Genomic DNA, 15,504 nt, shown 5'->3' with positions numbered 1-15,504 from the left:
TTCCTAATCCCTATAAATTTAGGAAATTTTCGACTTGGTGGCAACCGTATAGAACCGTTTATCATTATAAAAAACTCGGTTTCGGTTATCATCTTTTTACAAACATGGGTTTCGGATACGGTTATCAGATTTTGATATTATCGGTTCCGGTCCCGGTTCCGGTTCCAGTTCCTAGATTTTACCCGGGTCCGGTTATCCGTTTCATCCCTAGTAATGACCAACAAGTCATCCTAAAGTTTAATTTTGTGCTAATCTAATATATCACCTTAGAAAGTTATGTAAATTATGATGTACAACTTACATGTATGTAAATTACATTTCATAGTTAAATATAGTTATTAACGATTTCCATTTGTAGTAAAAGTACCTTACCTATTGCCACCCAAACGGCTTCAACGCGGGACATATCCATGTATGTAGATAGTTTGTTCTTAGCTGCCATACAAGCATCATTTAACACAGAGTCGGTGTGTTTTTCTTGAAGTTTACTAAGTAACCAGAAATATGCTGGCATAACAGCTGAAATCGTAGGATATCGACTCGCCGAAAACATTTCCGTGGCTAGGTCGAAATCCTAAACAAATTCAAGTACTTAACTATTGATATAAGGCTTAAGTAGTATTAGAATGCAGATAAAACATAATTCACCGTTACCTTTAAAAGTGTAAGAACCTTTTCGAGGTTTTTCCATTCGGTTATATTTAATCTGAATTTCCTCAATTCCGCATCAGATTTAGTTATTGCTTCTATTGACTTGGGAAATTGAAGTAACCGTTAATCTTGATCAAAACACATTAGAGTGTAAATGAACGCGTGAAACAATGTCAATTTTAGACCGCAAAAATGGTGTTAAATTACACAGCAATTTACACTGGTTTTTAAACACGGTAATCCATTTTAACAAATTTAAATTGTAACATAGTGGAAAACTTACTGGTTTTAAGTAAATAGCGCGGGATAACATAGCATGCGTGGAATTCCACCTCGTCTTAACGTCTAAAACTAATTTAAGGTCGTCTAATTCAAATTCCGTATTAAAGTTGGAAAGTTCTTTCTCTTTTTGATGCGATAATCTTATTTTCACTACAATACTCCTGATCTATAAAAATAATTGTTTAATAAATATATAACATTTAGACAACGTACTTAATGTTAAAGCGGAAGGCTATACTTTAACCAGTAGCGTGGTAATATAAACCATGAAAACCAACATTTTAGATAAACAAATTTAGTTGAAGATATAAAGCTGTTGTTTCACCAGCAACGACTAGCATCCTTCCAGTAACTATGGAACCTCGGCCCGTGGGGTCACATTCAGTGGCGTTGCTAGGATATTTTAGGCGGCTAATAGCCGCTTGTGACATTTTTTAAGGCTCCTCCTACGAATTTTGAAAAGCTCAACCAAACATTTCGAAGAAGCGCCTCGCAAAATTACCGAAGAGCCGCTTTTGAAAATAAGGAAATATCCTAGTATAATTTTCAAAAAGGTGTCACGAACATATGAGTAAACAATCTCTCGTTCCAAGGTCTTAAGTATATCTAGCATATTAGATTTAAATTTTATAAGAAATCAACCATCTGAAATTTACAAATAACAACTATCTCCCCCGAGAGAGTACACTCTGTTTAAAAAGTCTTCGACAGGTGAAATTTTTGCCCTCTTTTCAATTCTGCTAGAAAACTATAATAGATAGATCGATGAAACCAATTGCAACTATTATTTATTTTCCAATAATTTTCGTTATTTATGGATTTCATCCGCCAAAAATTAATAGTTTGGCGGGATCCGTCATAACTCATTTATGAAAACTTTTTAAATATTGGTTCTACGGCACTGACTTTTGAATTCACAATGGTTGGTTCATATTTAGAAGATGGAAAAATTATCCCTTTACAACCAACGGTTGAGAAGTTATCGTGTTTACAAACTTTCGTCGAAACTAGGAAACACCTAAAATGTATCAAGCGATTATTAATAACGCAACTTCAACAGCGATAAAACAACATTGAAGATATATTTAATTAAAGACAGGTTTAAAAAAACCAAATTCCTAGGACAACTTGGCAAGTGGTTTTAAGAATGTCCCTTTTCATACGCTAAAGCTTTTAAAAAGCTATTTGTGTTATAATTTGTGTATAATAATTGTTAACACAATTTTAAACCAGCCTTTAATTAAATATAGGTTGTTGGATCGCTGTTGAAGTTGCGTTATCTATAATCACTTGATGCATATTTTAGTTTCGACGAAAGTTTTAAACGGGATAACCTCTCAACCGTTGGTTGTAGAGGGAAATTTTTTCCACTTTCTAAATATGAACCAACCATTGTGAATTCAAAAACGTGCGAGTCAGTGCCGTAGAACCAATATTTAAAAAGTTGTCCAAAATGAGTTGTGACGGTTCCCGCCAAACTATTAATTTTTGGCAGACAAAATCCATAAATAACGAAAGCTATTGGAAAATAAATAAGTTGCAGTTGGTTTCATCGATCTATCTATTATAGTTTTCTAGCAGAATTAAAAAGAGGGCCAAAATTTCCCCCGTCGAAGACTTTTTAAACAGAGTGTACATACTGAAAAATTCAAATTTCTAAAAGTCTAGTTTTTGAGAAAAATGCCTGGGCCGATCAAATGAAGACACCCTGTGTAATTACCCTCCTGTACATAATTTACGAACGAAATTTAATTTTCGTCAACATGAATTATATTTGTAGGGGCGTTGGCATTAAGTCGTCGAAGGGGTAGAACTATATGAATGTTACGAAAGGTACGAGAAGCGAGTTAAAATAAACTACCTCTTGTCAACGCCCCTAACTTCCCCTTTCGCAAAAAAAAGTCCCTGGACAAGTTTGCTTCCCCGCTTCCGTCATAGGTCCGTCTAAAGACGGACGCAGGGAGGCAAACTCACCCTGGGACCTTTTTTTAGCGACTGACTGTACATGTGGCTTAAAGGGAATAGAACCTTTAGTATTTCTATCGCCCTCCTAAGGTTACGCTGTTGGCCACTCCCTCCTATGACTTTAGACGTTTCGGCAATGATTAGTGGTTTACCTGAGTGGTAATCCCATAAATTGTAGCAGTCTTCCATAAAGAACGCGTTGGAGCTTATATTCTATTTTAACGCCCCCAAAACTTGAAACCTTGGCGATGACACTGGTAACATAATATTAATCTATGCAAGTTTGTTTCAGCGTCCTTCGCCGAGTGGTTCTATGGTTATCATGCCGAAATAGGATTGTTGTAGTACACAAATGACGTAGATTTTCAAGGGATTCAGTAATTAGAGTTGGCGCTTTCTCTTTTGATTTTTTTCTGAACCGAGGTTCAATTTGAAAACCCCTAAAAACCTCTTCCCAAATTTCGTATCATTTGCAATATCACAATTCATAGAGGCGTAGCGAGGGGGGAGCAGGTTCAGCCGTCTCGGGCACCGGTGGAAAGGAGGGCACCAAAAGACCGTCCAAAATAATAAAATTAAGTTGTTGGAAACCAGGTCTAAGCTGCGCGATGTAGTCGAAGGGGGCAGGAGGCAAAACCCCCGAGCCCAGTAGGAAAGGGTCTACGTAGGATGGATTAAAAAGCCCGGAGACGTAGGGTCACACTGAAGTGTTCGAAAGGGAGGGTTGCAAATCTACAAAAGGTTAAGAATGTTTTTAGGCACGAAGGGGTTGAATTCATTGTTGTTACTTTCCCATTTGGGGTCCTTTTTACAACGTTGAGTAGCTAAGCTCGCAGGATTAGTTATTAATATTTACAAAATACTAACAGTGCGAAATATTTAGTTTACAATTGAAAAATTAAAATTATTTACACGAATATTTGTTAAATAAATTGACATCAATAGGAGAATAATGTTTTAGGCCTCGATGAAGGTGCAGAGCTTAAGGGCTCTCGGGTATAAAATTTGCTCAGGGAATCACAGAAGCTCTGCACGGCCCTGGCCGTCGGAGCCGGAATTCGCAAATTTAGGTGTTTTGCCCTGGGTGCCAAATACCCTATAATTCTTAAACTTATGTCAAATTAAGCCTGGAGGGAAATGCGTATCTACCTCGAATTCGATAACCATGAAGGCTTCATTCTAAGCCCATAAGCGGAACAATTAATTTCTACCATAAAGACATACGTAAATAATTACAGCAAAATTTAAAAAGCGATAGGTCTTATCGTAAGACTATCAAGGCCCCCCTAAGTTTGAAACGAAGGGTATTTTAACGTTAGACAACTGACGGTCCAAACTAAATACACGAATCCACCTTGCATTGAAAAACTAAAACTTAGGCACAAATTCCCCAATACATGCCACCGAAAGCTGCTTCCTATAGAGGAAGACGGTAGGGGTGATGGGTGGTAGCGTAGGCTTTCTCCAACGCTTATCTAGTGCTGAATACCTAGGCTCTTATGGCAAATTCAAACTTAGGGGCCTTGATAGTCTTATGGTTTCCAAAATACTGGAATACCAAGGTTTTTAGGGAGCGTACAAATACGCGAGATTGCTTGAAACTCAAAAAATTATAATGTAGTTACATAATTGACGTCATCCAAACTGAAATATTTTTGAGAGTCCACATGATGTCATTTGCAGACTCCAAAGTTAATGAAACCAAGACAATGTGTCAATTACAATATCTTAAACATTAAGACATAAATCTAATTTTGTCCTCTTTCAACCGTAACAAACCCTCGACTTATACAAATAGAAAACCTGATATATTTACCTTAGCTACAGATGTTCCAATTGTCAATTGATATTTCCGAGTTTAGAACTTCAACTGGCTTTTCGTATTCGAATTCGTCCTCACACTGAGGCTCTGACTTTAAATTTTTCAATACGCTTTGGGCCACTAGGTTTAGGACGTGAGCAAAGCAACGCACACGGGTTTCGGCACTGAATCGAATTCCAAATTCTGCGCGCTTGGCCGCTAGTTCTTTAGTAAACGTTTCATTATTTGCTGCGTTGTCCATCGTGGCAGCCAGAACCTATTTGCAAATAATCTTAATGGTGAAGTCAGAAGTTAACTAAACAAAGTTATCGAATTAACCACTACGCCGTTGTCGACCACCACTGAGGAGTCAGACATTCAAAGAAACGCCGTACACTTTCCAAGACATCCGACCTAGATTTCTGCAAAATCCCGGATTTCCAAATTCCATACATATTTTTGGTGAATGTCCGACTCCTCGACCGCCACACTTTCTCTCGCTATATAGACAGTTCCTATAACTACTTTTCTGTGAGCGGATCAGCGATCCTGTGAGAAACTCTTCGCTGCTGCTACGATCGTTGTCATCCCCTTTTCCAAGGTAAGAAAGTTTCATTTTTGTGTGGTTAAGGGAAAAGGTATGGAGCGCGTAAGGAAAATACGTGTTACATTCGAGATTAGCAGCGAGTAATGGCGACTCACCTTGGAAGTTGTGTTCTGTACCAAGTTGCTGAAAATGGAGGCAATATTCTTTCCCGTGTGGCGCTCAGAAAATGGTACAAATCCCAGAAGCGTGTTCGATATTGTCCAATTTCCGTCTATCCCATGGGCTGTGATGCCAAGAAATGGTTGCCGGTTATTTGATGTCCACGCGTCAAGAGTATATGATACTTGACCAGGAACAGCCTTATGATATCGAATTGTTTAAATCAAGTTATTCCCTTCTTAGACCATTATTCTTCTGGGTGCCTGAGATCAGTGGCGGATTTACACATTTCCCAAAAGTAGGCTGTTCACATTTTGCCGCCCTTACCTTTACAATTGTCAGTTCCCATTTTTTTTTACAATTCAACAACTTGGTTGAAAGTGCGCAAGAAATAGTTTTTGGGTATCTATTTTTTTTAATAATTAACTAGACTAATACCTTAGGCACCACCACAGGCCCCAAGTCGCAAACGACTTTTATTGCCTTATTTACGAGTGGCCCTTCATGCCACGCGAGCTTACCGTCAGCTCCCTACACTTACTATTACCGTTAAACTCCGCAATTTTCCGGGTTTTAAAAAACCCGAGTTCAGTTTTTTGGGGTTTTATTAAAATTTTAAGTGGGTCGAGCCCAAAAGAACTCGCGGGGTTTTTTTTATTTCGAACCCTGCTTACAATCATTTAAAAAAATAACAAATTGAATGAAGCTATGAAAGTTGCTTACAATACCTAAAGTGCACATGTGATACTGATTAAGCTTTTTTAATTTTTAAGAGAATAAAATAGTTTACACGTGTTTGAATTTTCGGTAAAGAATAGAGATAGTAACTACAAGGTGTTAAAAATATATTTTGGTTTAGTTTTACTTTCGGGCGTTTCGTTTATGTAAAATTTTCGATTTCGAAGGTTAATTCAATATGAATAGTGAATAAACTTGGTTAACAATTACAAATACCTATTTATATCAATGCCATGTAAAATTAATGCCGTAATAAAAAATACAGAAAATAAAAAACTTACAAATTTAGGGCCCGTTCCAGAGACGAAGAACTCTCGTAAATTTACGAAAAAGGGGGCGTGTGTAGTAGAAATACGAGACTTTTTCAGAAACGCGTTCCAGAGACGATTTAACGAGACAAAAGTCTAGTATTTTTACGAGAGCTACTGAGCTATCGTAGAGCTCTCGTAAATGCGTTTGGAGGCGAAAATAATCATTTTTTAGAAAATGGCGGTGGAGTTTCTTCGAGCTAACGTGGTAAATCAAGGTGTAAACAACATCAAAACAGACATCCCACTGAAAATAATGCATCGTGAGTGTCCCAATACTATGAATTGATTAAAAAAAGGATTTTGGGCACTACCAATCAAACATTTACCTGAAAGCGCGTTTATTGAGCTACAACTATGAATGGACAAGGCCCGAATCGAAGGTCTCCCCAATAGATTTTGTTACGTAAGTAAGAATTCCTTTACCACTACTTTATTTAATAATAAAATGAAACGAAGAAAGAACGATCTTTTCGTTTTAATATATATATAAATTGTCACTTTTGGAGCTATTTTCTTTATAAAATAATCTTATTGCAGATCCTCATAATAATGTGCTGTATTTGTTTTGGAAAGACGGCGAATTATTATCAAGTTGAGTGTTTGTAGAATCATTCACGGTAGATTTGAATTTAATTTGTATATTTTTCAAAGGTGTTTATCACCTTCCTGTAATTTTTTATCCATAAAAGCCGTTTGGTTATGATGATGATGAAACATTTCATTAAGTATATTTAATCATTGGGTTATCAGGTCAAAAGGTAGATGTGTCCCCCTTTTAGAATCATTCACAGTGTAAACTTCAACAGCCAAATAATTTTTTGTATTACACCTTGATTTTTTAACATATGTTCCACTATAATAAAAATATTTTAATTCCTTAAATAGAGGTATTTATTTATTATTGTAGCTATCATTTAAAGAGAAAGGGGGACACATCTACCTTTTGACCTGATACCCAATGATTGCCTTGGGTATTAGCCTAGCTGATTATTATTATTATTATTTATTATTAAATATACTTAATGAAATGTTTCATCATCATCATCCCCAAAATGCTTTTATGGATAAAAAATTACAGGAAGGTGATAAACACCTTTGAAAAATATCCAAATGAAATTCAAATCTACCGCCAGACTGATATTAAGAGAAAAACAAGCATGAAGATGGAGACAGCTCCGTTAAAAAATCACCAAAACTTTCAAAAGTTTCATTGTTGTGGGAAGTTTTACATCTGAAAGCTAGAGAAAAGGTAATCAGTAATATTCATTAAGTTTATTTTAAAGGAGTAGACATACTGCTGGTAATTGTAATTATCTTTCCGGGTTATTAATTATTCGTTTATAAAGGCGAGATCACTGAAATCTAATTTTCAATTTCCTTTGCAGTCCGAACAAGAGAGTTGTGTACGGCCATCAGAATTTTATTGGTGTTGTGGAAATGACTCAAAAAGGCGAGAGAAAATTGAACATGTTGAGCTACCATTTCGTTTAGAATCATTTCCTAAAGCCCATTCAATCATTCTTGATTATTTACTACAGACAGGGCAACGTGGTCTGATGTTTCGGCATTGCTAGTAGCAATAGGTTCGAAGGACAATGTATGATGTTTCTTATGGATTCTTTTATCACCTTTAACACGTATACCAAATTATTACTTATATGTAAACTTGTCAATCTGGTTTTCATGTCCGAAAAGAGCAACGTTAACAATACCACTTTTGAAATTTTCTTCTAACGTTGGCCTAGGTGAATCTGGAAGTGGTTTTTCAGCCCTTGCTTCTATTTAGAAATGTAACTGAGCAATATCTACTAGTAATTAATATACCTAAACTGATTTTTTCTAAATATACCCATTTCATTGACAATATTTTGCATTGTCAATCTTTGTTATTTTACCATATTGTGTTGTCATCAATATGAGAAGCTTAGTTAAATTTCAATTAAATATTGATAACCTCTACTTTCTAGAAATATTTTGCCACGTCTCTTTAAATCCAAATGAAAGGGAGCAATACCATCCATGCTCGGTGGAGTACTCTTAGAAGTAATGTGAAAACACCCCGCACTTGGTGTACCAATAACAACACCACTTGTTCTGGCAAGTGGTGGACCACCACCCAGTCGCTTTTCTGATCCTTATGATATCTTGGGCTATCACTATTCTCATAACTCTGTTGACCAAACCCATTCTAGCTTCAAGCCCAGCCCAAATTGCGTCCCTTTCGTTCAACCTTGGTTAAACTTCTTTGCCTTTTGCACTCCTTCTTTGCTTGGTTACGAATAATAGATGTAAATAACATATAAAAACAAATGTAAATAACAACAAAATTTGAAAATATATAAATAAAATTTTATATATAAAAATAACTGATAACAAGCCGCTGTTTACAATAAATAAATAACAAGTCGAAGCTAAGGCTTAACTGAGCGATCGAAGTAACTCGCTTCCCACCGAAAATTTCCAACGTTTCTATTGGCTATGGCGGGGGGCGGAGCTTATTAAAAAAAAGGCCAGAGATACGAGAGCGGGAGTTTACGAATTCTTGAAAAGTTGTCTCTGGAACGCGTTTAAGATACGAGAGTTCGGGTCTCGTAGATTTGCTCTTGTAACTTTTTAACTTACGAGAGTTTTGAAAATGTCTCTGGAACGGGCCCTTAAACGTCAGTGTCAAATGAGTGATATACACAGTGTCCGTTTGAGTCCGGAGTCCGTTAATCTAAAAACTACACACGAACGGCTAAAACTGCGACGGAGTAGCACGAACGGCTATTACTACGTTAATAGCCGCCTGACTCAGGAAAACAAAATTCGTATTTAGAATCTTCGATAATACTAATACAGATGCATTTATATTTATTATTTAATTTATTTATTATTTATATTTTACTCCGTAACTTAATTTTTTAACTTGTATCAGATACATTTTGCAGGATAAATGTTTCTATTTTTTAAATTAAATTCAAACAACTTCCCAACGCTGCCACTGCGCCAACTAAAAAAATTTGCTTATTTAATAGTCCTAGAATACTGGGTGTTTTAGCATAGAGCTTATATAGAACTTAGAGAAATTTTCGGTACGTTGAATGTACAATGAAATTGAAAAGGGAAAAGTCACCGGAAAATGTCTTGTAGACTTCTTTAGTTGCAAGACATCAGAAAACCGTTTCACAGAAATCTTTTTGATTTCTGTGAGACGGCTAAAAAAAAATCGCTCCCCAAATTTGCCGCCCCTAAAACCTGCCGCCCTAGGCTCCAGCCTTTTCAGCCTTATGGTAAATCCACCACTGCCTGAGATAATCATAATTTGATGGAAGTTTACCTTGCATTTATCAACGACTCGTTGAAATTCAATATCGTAAGCAGTGGTGTAGTCGGGCCAGGGCGGGGCAGGGCGTCGCCCCGGTGCTTTTTTCAAAGGCAAGGCCCCGCCCCGCCTTGGTTTTTCCTTTTTGCCAGGGCGCGCCCTGCCTCTTTTTTTCAACATGCCAGGGCGCGCCTTGCTTCTATTTCGTAAATCATTTTTCTCGAATAAAAGGGTGTGTTAATTTATGATAAATTTTGCCCGCAGAAAAATACCATAACATACGGCCAACTTCGATCACGCTAAAAATCGAAGTTGGACCTACATTTATAGCAACCGGTACAGCCAACTTCGGTTACGCGCGAAATCGAAGTTGGCCGTACCCAGGTAGCGCCCCGGTTCTTTTCATTTTAGGACTACACCACTGATCGTAAGAAGATAATAACTCTTCTTTGATTTTTCTCGCGCTTTTCGGGATGAAATTTATAATTGCCGTGTTTGTGTTCACGTTCGTTGATAGCAGCATTTGTTTAAAAGCTGGGTGTTCAACCGCCGTGAACGGTTGATCTGTTGCCACAATCCATTTTTTTCACACAGTCCATGGCGTAATCCAAGTCTGTCTTACTGGCCTAAAATAATTTAGGTAAACTTACTTGGGTCAGCCAATGACGTTTAAGCATAAGATTGAGTAGGCTTAAGCCTAAAGAATAATAGTTAGGCTAACATGAACCTACGGTGGACACGAATTAATGAACATTTTAAAACGTGACCCTTAAATAAATAAGATTAAAAATACGAACGCGATACTCGAATCGATAGCCAAAAGACCCGGGAACTTGATTAAAGATAAGGGGACCGATACGAATGCTGCTTAAGCCTGTGGGCCGTGGTGTTGGATAATGCGCCACTGTACACTTTGTAACTATAGTTGTGTTAACGAATATTTTACCGTTGGTAGAACGCTAGCCACTAAACTTATTTCAGGGTGTTTTTTTTCAAGTGATAACGCAGGTGGCTTGTTCCTAGGCTTTTATTTCGTACTGAATATTTCCTAAAATAATACCAATAAATAAATAAGGGTCGTCGATGGAAAAAGAGAAGTAATGGTTTATTCTTACTTGTCACAATATTTACAGCTTGTAATATCGCTATCCACGACAAAGTGACTCCACACTTGGCTTCTAAGTTTACGCCCATGAGGTTCTAGCGACTCGCACTCAACCGTTTCAGCCATGGTTAATCGCAACAATTAAAGGTGAATTATTATTTCAACTACATTACGCATACGTTTTAAAAATCGTTTTTTTTAGTTCGATAAGAAACCAAAAGTCTAAAGGTTTTTTTCCGGTAGTTGATAAATATGAATTTTTTAAATATTACCAACTATAAATAAAGAAAAACTCACGGAAAATAATCTAACAAAGCTTTGGCCAAAAAGTGATAGAATAATATAATTTTTTTGGTGAAAAAACTTAAGGTGAATTTTAGATTATTGGATAATAGTTGAAGCTTAGACCAAGAAACACAGGGACGTCTCACGGTAGATATTTGGCGCCCGAAGCTTCGTTGCGGCTGCCTATTTCCTATTTATCTCGCGCTGTGTCGCTAGTAGCGAAGGTGAGTCAATTTTTATTCGCAATTTGAGTCACGTGCACAGCCCTACTATTTGTCAGCACGTGGCCTGCAACCGCGTGGCTCCAAAAAATGAAATTTCTTGTAGGTTTTTTAATATTTGTGTCCCTAAAATATTAAAAAAATAATTTAAAAATATGTAACTCTTAGCTGATTATTTTTTTCAAGTTCTTTAAAAACGTTATTTTTATCTCTCATGGATGGCGCCTATTGACTATCTGTATCACCTAAAACCCCTCTCCCTACCGCAGCCGCAACAAAGCCCCGCCGAAAAATAAAGCCTTGCGTATGCTATGATCGAGACGTCCCTGTGTTTCTTGGTCTAAGGTTGAAGTAAGAAAAAAAAACTATTGAACATATTAGCTAATAATTACATCAAAAGATAACTTTATTTAAAAAAATATACGTTTTGATCAAATTATACGTATTAATCAAATTATACGAATAAAATTTATCGAAAAATATTAACAACATTTTTATTCAAAGAAATATTTTTCGAAAAAATTCATTTGTGTCTTAGTTACGGTTAAAAGATTAGCGAAACCGATCCCTAAGCTGCTGAACCAAAAACTATCTTCCTCAACTTGGGAGTGACCTGCCCTTGGGCGAGGCGAAAAAACGAGATCGGTTACATCCTACCAACGACAAAAATGGCATTATGGGTGAACGTAGGAAGAGGAGAGAAAAAAAAGGAAAGACAAAATATGATGGGTATGTAAGTTCGTGGAAACGATTGTTTTCTTATGTCTTGTTAGGACGAATACGTTTAGGGCAATTTTTAACTTTATGCCCTAATTTCCAACAGCGCTTAAAACGACACTTGCTAAGATCGATGGCTTAATTACTGGCGGTTGCCTCCTGAGTAGTAGGGTCGGGTCGTTGGACCATTCGTGGTTCTGAGGACGGATCCAGTAAAAGGGTATCATTGTCGGAGTCGTCGTTCAAAGTGACAACGTCGTCTGTTGATGCAGCGGTGAGTGGGGCAATGTCGGTTTGTTGACTATGTTGCACGGACCTCCGAAGGGCTTCGATAACTGGTTTTCGGACTGGAGCTAAGGGTGTAGAATGACGTGGTGATTCCGAGGCGTCAGTCAGCCGTGGTTCGGCATGGGGCAATGGGGTCGGATAGCGACAAAGAGGTAGATCCTTATGACAAGGCGACGATGGAGGTGTGGTGATACCTACGTCTTCTAATTGGTTATGAATGTTCGTGACACCGATGGGAGTAGGAACCCAGTTTAGCAACGGTTTCCTGTGTGGTCGCATCGCGTGGAGAGGGTGTCATATGAACGGAGATCACCATTGGATTCCAAGCATAGCGGGCAAGGGCCATATTGCATACGAAATTGTCTCATGGCTGAGGGTCCAATGATGAGTAGCTCGCGAGCGTCGTGTACTATGACGACGTGCTCTAGCTTGATGCTGACGCTGAAGTAATCGATCGTCAATTCGGTAATCGAGCCTAAGATGAAGCGTGGTGGAAACGTTGCACTTCGCATTTCCGAGAAGTTGGCGCCGCTCATCTGAAACGTCGTTGAAGGGGTATCCCAGAGACGCCGCCAACGCCGAAGTGATTAATTCGACAGGCATTGTGAGATCAATGAGCACAGATTAAGTGTGAGTTATGATGCCGTCCAATGGAGCGGTGCCGTAAAATATCATCTGATGAGTACCACATAATTCCTATAACACCTGCACATCTCACCCTCTCCCATGGTGGCTGCGCTATAGCAATACGTTCGAACGAAAAGTTGAGATGTAAATTTCGCGCCACGTCCGGCTGCGATCGGATCGCTCTCTTCGGGTGAAGAGGGGAATAATAATAAATGTTAAGGGCAGGGCTTTTTGGGCGGTCAGTCGACCGATGGCATATTTTGCGGACCCAACCGAGACGAAACGGTAGTTGCAGAGGATCATCCGTCGAGGGGTAAGGATCAACTACCGCCCCGGCTCGTGATTCGGCCATCGGGGCGTCCTCCTCTGGTCCTAGATCACCCAAAACATCATTGGTCCCTTCCTCGGTTCGTTGGTCCTCCTATGCATCCGGTTGGACTCGATCATCGTCGGAATTCGTAACGGGCGTCAGCAGCAGCGCCGTCTTCTATATCAGGAGTATTGGCGTCGTCTGTGGCCGGAAACGATGGACCCTGCAGGTCATCCGACCCATCTCGTGACGTGGATGGTCTTGCTTCGTCGAGTAAGTCTTCCGACGCTTCGTCTGCCACAAGGAGGTGACAATTGTTCCAATACAATTTTAGCTCGCTGAGTGTGCTTCATCTCTTGGTTTTCGCCGTAGACTACGTCTACGAGCTCGTACACCAGAGGTGTCCTTTGGCGAGTGATCCGATATGGACCGTCCCATTTTCCACTTAGCTTCGGACTATGAAACGTCGCGCCTTGGGAGAGGTCGTGGGTTTTGGTCCATACCAAGGAGCCCACCGGAAGTTCCAGATCTTCCCGACATCTGTCGTAGTATTTCCTCTGGTGTTCCTGCACTCGAAGTATCATGATTTTGGCTCGGCCCAGTTCCTCGTGAAGGGTCTGCAATGCCTGGTCACGCTCAGCGGGTTCCGGAAGGTCAGCGTCGAGTTCGTCATCCAGATGCCAAGGCAATCGTGGTTCGCGTCCCAAGTTAAGGAAGAATGGTGAACGATTGGTAGAGTTCTGGGGAGCCGAGTTAATTGCGAATTGCAAAAACTAAAGCGACTGATCCCATTGACGGTGCTCATTACCAACATACATCGACACCATCTCCCCTTTGACACGGTTGAGGCGTTCCACGATGTTACTCTGTGGATGATACCCGCTTGTCATCTTGCAATGAACCTTCAGCAGGCGGCAAGTGTTCTTCCAAAGGGTCGAAGTGAAATACCGTCCCTGATCGCTGAAAATGTGACGAGGAGAACCCCAACGAAGAACGAAACGCTTAAAGGCTTCGCAACAGATGTCAGCCGTGATTCTTCTGACCGGAACCAACTCAAAGTATTTAGTGAAATAATCAACAAAAACGATGAGAAATTGGTTTCGTTTGACACTAAGCGGAAGGGGCCCCATAATATCGACCCCGACCATGCGAAACGGCGCCACCGGTTCCGTAGACGTCATTAAACCAGGCGTTTTCGTGTTTCGACTATTGTAGTAGGCGAATGGCCTCGCGACGGAATCTTTTAGGAAGATAAATTTTTCGAGGCAGCGTTGCCCAAGCCTTCCTATAAACCGGTCCATCGTGAATCTCGAAACGAAGATCCACACTGTCCTCGATACGATCGAGGATGCGTCTAATGGCGACGTCATCTCTCTGCGCCATTCGAATATCGTGTAACGTGATGAGTGGGAGGTGACGGAAGGACTACTCTATCGTCTTCCGTACTTCCGGAACGAAGTTCCATAGCACTTAAAGTAACGGGAGCTCTGGAAAGCGCATCCGCTACTACATTTTCGACCCCTTCTTATAAACTATCGAAAAATTGAAGGTCTGAAGATACATGGCCCACCGTACAAGACGAGCGTTAGGGTTCTTGACGTTGAATAGCCAAGTCAGGGATTTATGGTCGGTGATCACTGTGAATGGTAACCCTTCAAGATAAGGCCTGAACTTCTTAACGGCTCACAGGATAGTGACACTCATTTTTCGTTGTTGAGTACTTCTTTTCAGCAGTACTAAGAAGGCGGCTAGCATAAGCTAAGGGCTTTTCGACTCCTTCTTGAACCTAAGAGAGCATCGCGCCAAGTCCCAAATCACTTGCATCCGTGGTTAAAACGCATGGCAAGTGGGACTTGTAGGTCGTTAATGGGCCCGCGCGATAAATCGCATCTCTTAGCGCCTCGAACGATCGTTGTTGTTCCGATCCCCAAAGGAACGGAACCCCCTTTCGTTTCAACCTATGTAAGGGCTCGGCTATCGATGAATAATGAATTTCGAGTGCCACCCTGTGAGACCAGGAAATCGTTGTACCTCCTTCAGGTTACGCGGGATGGGAAATTCAGAAATCGCCTTAAACTTAGAGCGATCTATGTGAATAAATTCACGATATCTGCGCGAAGTGACATTTCTCCGCCTTCAAGGTTAAACCGGCGTTTTTTAATTGTGAAAGGGCATATTCTAATGATTCTAAAT

At 39.5% G+C, this 15,504-nt stretch overlaps 1 long non-coding RNA gene across 1 annotated transcript; it reads right to left on the bottom strand.

Annotated features, from left to right (window-relative positions):
* Positions 1–425: 425 nt before the first annotated feature.
* Positions 426–10,938, bottom strand: LOC149933952 (uncharacterized). Its single transcript, XR_016472343.1, has 3 exons — positions 10,890–10,938; positions 673–753; positions 426–591 (listed from the first exon to the last, which is right to left on the bottom strand). It is a non-coding gene; the product is annotated as an uncharacterized LOC149933952 (long non-coding RNA).
* Between the last annotated feature and the right edge of the window lie 4,566 nt (positions 10,939–15,504).

Source organism: Leiobunum rupestre, chromosome 7 (assembly GCF_980474605.1).
Source record: "Leiobunum rupestre chromosome 7, qqLeiRupe1.1.hap1, whole genome shotgun sequence".
Taxonomy (NCBI): Eukaryota; Metazoa; Arthropoda; class Arachnida; order Opiliones; family Sclerosomatidae; genus Leiobunum; species Leiobunum rupestre.
Note: the sequence above shows the minus strand (reverse complement) of the source record. Positions and strands in the feature narration are given on the sequence as shown.